Source organism: Perognathus longimembris, chromosome 20 (assembly GCF_023159225.1).
Source record: "Perognathus longimembris pacificus isolate PPM17 chromosome 20, ASM2315922v1, whole genome shotgun sequence".
NCBI classification, from domain to species: domain Eukaryota; kingdom Metazoa; phylum Chordata; class Mammalia; order Rodentia; family Heteromyidae; genus Perognathus; species Perognathus longimembris.
This window is the reverse complement of record NC_063180.1, coordinates 7,501,317-7,507,316: the sequence shown is the minus strand read 5'-3', so window position 1 is coordinate 7,507,316 and position 6,000 is coordinate 7,501,317. Positions and strand designations below refer to the sequence as shown.

The following is a 6,000-nucleotide window of genomic DNA, read 5'->3' as shown; positions in this document are numbered from 1 at the left end:
TGTCACCTGCAATGTCTAAAGACAGTTCTAATGATGGCCCTCTTGTGTGGGTGTCTAGGAAGTCAGCCAGCACACTACTGCGCCAGTCTTGGTGATTTCTGGGACATTCTATCCACCACTCCACAGATGAGCAACTTTCAGGTCAGGTTGATTCAATAAGCTGATGCCTTTACTAAGAGGCTGGGGACAGCTGGGAGACCTCCCTCAGCAGCTTGTGAATATTCAGGATTGAATATCTTCCCTCCAGCCATTCTGCATGCAAAGCCCCCAGGGAGCCACACTCCTAGATGGCCTAGTCCCTGTACTAAAAAGGTTACTGAAGATGTGCAGGCCACTTTCCATGGAAGTCCTCCAACAGGAAACAAGAGGTAGGGAGGTCAGGGAGTCAGGGAACCCAGTTTGAATCCCAGATCTGCCATTTCTTCCCTGCAGGGTAGTAAGGCAGTTGCATCCTCTTCTAAACAGCAGAGCTGAGACATTCATTTTGCACAGTGCAGACTCAGTAAATGTCACTTCCCTTCCCTCACCTCCCTTTGGGGGGCCAAGCCCCAAGAAGCAGAGAATTGGGCAGTGTGATCACACCGCTGGTTCTTATCTCTGGCTGCCCTTGACCTCAGTGTGTTTGCTGATGAGCCAGAGGCCATTGACCAACAGGCTTCATCCCACATGCTGGGCGGGGTCAGTGCACACTGATCTCTAGCACCCCAGCTGTACTGAGGGAGCTCCACACGCCTGCCTCAGGGGTCTCAACGGCAGAGGGAACAATACGGCAGAGGGAACAACAAGAGGAAGATGGCAGCTGAAGTCCCCGGTGACCAAAACTTCGGCCCCAGCATCCCTGCCCAAGGCTGCAGAAAGTTGCCTGACAAGGACAGCACCTCCCACTCCATACCTGGTAAGCTAGCTAGTCTCCAAAGGGCTAAAGGGAAGAAGCAGGGAGTGGGTGGCACATAAGACAAAGTGAGCTTCTCATCCCACTAGTGACCCCGGACTTCCTCTGCCAACACCCTTCCAAGTAATCAGCACATGCCAGAGGTTCTCTTCTCAGTAACTCCTGGCAGAAATCTCAGGGGGTGGGCCTCTTCCAATCCCTAAACCCAACACTGTGTCAGTGGTCTGAAAAGGTGATGGGCCTGAAGGAAGGGGGAAGGGCTATGATAGTGAGCACACCGTTCTCATTTATTTTGGCTTGTGCCAAAGGCCATCTGGTATCACTTAGAATGAAAAGTTTAGCAATGAGGTGAATAATAAACTGGACATCAAAGTCATGGACTAGAGAAAAATAAAAACTATATATGTCAATATGGAGAAATACTGTATAAAAAAGATAATGTAGTTAGGAACCTGGCTCTGAGTAACTTCACCATCATGATCAGAAGGCAAAATGTTTTTTAAAAGTACACATTATTTTTCTCCTATATTTTTTTCTTGAAGTTTTGTAGAATAGGCACTGAGTGTTATGAAAGATAGAGTACATATTTGTAAGAAACTGGAAAGCAGGCTAAGTAGGATTATACAGCTCACAAGGCCTTTCACAACGCAGTGTGACATTGTAGTACCATACACGGAGTATGTCACCCAAATACAGACTTCTGTTGATTTGCCCTGACCCAGGTGTGCAAGGAATTATCACTTTCTGCACTTGTACTGTCAAGGGTCCTTTCAGTCTCTTTTTAAATTTTTGCCTGTACCAGGGCTTATTTTTACTTGTACTGGCACTCTACCACTTGAGCCATGCCTCTAGGCCTGCTTCTTGCTGGTTATTTTGGAGATGGAGTCTGCCTGGGCTATCTTTGAATTTTGAACCTCCAGATCTCAGCCTCTGGAGTAACTAGGATTACAAGCTGTGAGCCACCAGTGGTTAGTGCAATTTCAATCTCTTGAAATGCAGTCCAATTTCAGGAGCCCTAGAGTAGGCCACTCATTGTAATTCTGATACCCTTTCACCAGCTTTCATTGCACCCTGTTGGAAGCTTCAAGGGATTGAGCCATAAGTACCTGAGAGTCTCGCTCCAACAGTCCCTAACCGGAAAGTCAAAGCTGTGTCTACCCAGGCACAGTGCCAGCATGGCTGGCATACCTTCCCTTGTTGCAGTGAAAATCTAAGACCTTTGATTACATATACAAGTTTATTAAGTACCTCATGTGTACCAGGAAATTTCTGTAGAAAAATGACTGGGCCTATTCCCCTCACCTCCATTTTTTTCCCATCTCTCCCCCTTCACTTGCCTGTAAAATCTTCTCCACATTGTTAGGCTGCCACAGTTAAATCTCCCTGTGGACACTCAATCTTTATTATTCTGAGCTTAGATTGTTTTTCTTCTTTGGAGAGCTCAAATTTTAATAGAGAGCTGGAAAGAGGCAACCTTTACCCTAGCAGGGTACAAAACTCTAGTGTAAGAAGTTGTTTATTTTTTTTTTTTGGAGGGGGAGCAGTATTCCTAGTATATTCATAAACCATACAATGCCACACAATATACAATACATGCAATATGAGATAGCACATCACAATAACTCCCCATGGAAGACACACCCAGCCTCCACCTTCCACCTGGACCATTCATTCCTTTCAGCTGTGGGTGTAGCCCACATGGCCTTACCCATGCTGTCACTATCATATTAAAGATGATTCCTCATTTCCCAGGATCCTCTGCTGCCCTGGTGCAGCCCTTCTTTCCCCTACAGCTTCCTGTACCCCCAAAGCTTGGGTTCCTCTTGTGATGTCTGGTCTTCTGAGAAGAGAGCATCCCAAGCAGAAATACCTTTCCTGGGCCGCAGCTCACCCTGCCTGGCCAGAATAGGATGTGATCCAGGTGGCCTGGCTCCCAGCCAGGGCTGTTAGAGAACATCAGGACCCAGGGCTTCCTGCAGCCATCTCATTTTAAATGTCAATTAGGTATTTATTTTGTGAAATGGATGTGCTTTGTTCCAGCCTTTTATAAATGTGGGATTGCTCCAAGAAGCTGAGCCTGAACAATATCCCATTCTTCCTTGGCCTATACAGACAATGATTCTAGTTTCTTGATCTGTATATTCTTGTCCCTTTAGCCAAGGGGCTAGCCTTGTCCTCAAGGAAAAACACTACTACTCCACATACAGAGTACTCAGAAACGGTAGGTGCCATAAATGCACACATGATTTCTGCATGTGGCCCACAGCAGTAGGTACCCACTGGAGGAGAGCACAGTGGCCAGCAACCCTAGTAGAAGTTTCTCAGAATGCTGAAGGAGGGAAGGGAGTGTGAGACTGGGCTGTGTTCACCCAGAAAATATTTCCTGAGCACCTACTATGGCCATGCACTTCAGTAAACACAGAAACACCAGAATAGGTAAAACAGATACTGTCACCCTGAAGGACCCCATGTTTCTATAGGGGAAAATGAATAAACAGCACAGAATGATGAAGAAGAAAAGGAAATGAGCAGCGCCAGGGATGAGGGAATAGTAAGAGTTGGTCTCTTGACAATGACAATTTTTTTGTGTGTGCTATACCTGGGGCTTGAACTCAAGGCCTGGGTACTATCCTTGACTTTCTTTTGCTCAAGGCTAGCACTCTACCACTTGAGCCATAGCTCTACTTCTGGCTTTCTTAGTAGTTTATTGGAGATGAGATATTCATAGACTTTCCTGTCTGGGCTGGCTTCATACCATGATCCTCAGATCTGTACCTCTTGAGTAGCTAGGATTACAGGTGTGAGCCACTAGCATGATAATGATATTTTGACAGAGACTTGAAGGAAGATGGATTGGGCCTAGAGTCTAGGCAGTGAGGACAGCAAAGACGAGGCCATGCCTGCCTGGCTTCCTGTCCCATCATTCTAAGGGAAGAAAAGAAGGCCCGTGGGCAGGATGGAGTATGAGCCGAGAAGAGAACAGAAGATGATATAGAGAGGTGGCCATCCAAGGACTTGGCACCTGCTGGGAAATCTGGGGAGCCAGATCAGGGTTTGGAGCTCAGGAGTAACAGAATTCAATAGATATAGTGCAAAGATAGTTCTAACTGCTGTCCCTGGGCTGGCTGAAGATCTCAACATCTGGCTTGCAGAAGGTGCTCAGCAAATCTGGAGCAAAAGTCGTATCTGCTATGGGGAATCAGGCCTCCAAATTTTAGGAGACATTTGTTGAATATTCACCCACTCCAGATCCTGTGGCAGGTGGGATAAGCTCACATTCCAGGCATGTCCAGTCAAGTGGGAGGTAGACAGGACAAGTAGAAAAACAAATGGAGTGGAGTTGCTCTGTCCATTAATGAATGTGTCCCAGCAAAGATTTGCTGGTCTATATCCCTAAGCCTATATCCCTAAGGCTCCATTCCCCTTGGAGGGTTCATGTTCCTTTAAGACAGTCTTCTTTTCCATGTTTATTATTTATTTATTCATTCATTTCTTCCTTTCTTTTCTTTATGTCAGACTAGGGCTTGAACTCTGGACCTTGTACTGTCCACTAGCATTTTGAGAAACAGCTTCACTCTTGGCTTTTTGGAGTTAATTAGAGATAAGAATCTTACCAACCTCCCTGCCCAGGCTGGCTTTGAACTGTAACCCTTGTATCTCAGCTTCCTTTGTAGCTAGGCATAAGGTACCACGCATGGTTGTAAAAGTCATTTTCTAGGCCTCTGCCAATCCAGCCTCCTTTAGGCAACCCTCATATATGAAAACCTTACAAAGAAATCCATTAAAATCATAGGGCATTATTTGGATCCAAGAATCCTTCCAATGACACTGGAAGCTTCCCCCCACCCACTAAGATTTCCATCTCCCAAGCTCCAGCTGCTTGTTCCACTCACTGGGGTTGTGGTAGGATACTCAGAGACCCCCCATCAGGACAACAGACATTTAATGACCAGCTACTGTGTTCAGGCCTGGTCCTGGGGAGCGTTGACTTGAATGGATAAAGGACCTTAGAGAACTTCCATTGGAGTGCAAAGGGTATTTGGTCTGGGTCAAGGTGGGGCAGGAGGGTCCTTGAAGTAGACCAAAAGAAACCTGCGGGGGCTGGGGATATAGCCTAGTGGCAAGAATGCCTGCCTCGGATACACGAGGCCCTAGGTTCGATTCCCCAGCACCACATATACAGAAAACGGCCAGAAGCAGCGCTGTGGCTCAAGTGGCAGAGTGCTAGCCTTGAGCGGGAAGAAGCCAGGGACAGTGCTCAGGCCCTGAGTCCAAGGCCCAGGACTGGCCAAAAAAAAAAAAAAAAAAAAAAAAAACAAAAGAAACCTGGGACCTGGCAGAGCAGACAGCTAGGATGGGAGTACCTGATAGAAGGAGGAAGCCTATGGTAGTATAAGGTTCTCATAGGAAGCCTCACAGGTTGAGGGTTGGTGGGCAGAACTCTGACTCCCCAGCCACACTGTACCTTTTAGCATCTCATTTTGTAGGTGCATTCCTGAAGCCTACACCCTACTTCTAACCTTCTAGGGCTTATCTTCCTGATACAGATGGGATTCCTAGAAGTAAGTCTCTCTGAAATTTTTTTTTTAATACTAAGGATTGGACCTAGGGCCTTGTTCATACTAGGCAAGTGATATGCCACTTGAGCTATGTTCCCAGCCCTTGTTATTTTTGAGACATTGTGTCTCATTATGTTTGCCCAGGCTGGACTTGAACTTATGATTCTCCACTTCTTGAGTAGCTGGAATTGCATGTGTTCACTACACAGGCCCTCTTCAACTTAAGAGTAACTTGAAATTAGGTTTGTAGGTGCATGTCTGCAAACCCAGCTATCAGGAGACTGAGGCACAGAAGATTGTGAGTTTGAGGGCCAGTCTAGGAGACATAATAAGACCTCTCTCTAAAACAAACAAAAGAAGGGTAATTTGAAGCTATTTATCAGGGGCTGATAGAATATTTTAGAAGGAGTTGAAGGGGTCAGGAAATCCTTAGTCTCCCAGAAGCTGGATGAAGTTGGTGCCCCCTTTACCCATCAGCACCTCCATTTCTTCACCTGTTCAGGGAGGGGATTAATCATCAGAAGCAGGTGATGACCATATCCAATGACA

General features: G+C 46.3%; 1 protein-coding gene across 1 annotated transcript in view; it reads left to right on the top strand.

Annotated features, from left to right (window-relative positions):
* Positions 1 to 808: 808 nt before the first annotated feature.
* Steap3 (STEAP3 metalloreductase) overlaps positions 809 to 6,000 on the top strand; it is a 45,956-nt gene continuing 40,764 nt past the window's right edge. The window contains exon 1 of the mRNA XM_048369242.1: positions 809 to 895. The gene's annotated coding sequence lies outside the window, so the exon portion shown is untranslated. The remainder of the gene's footprint in view (positions 896 to 6,000) is intronic.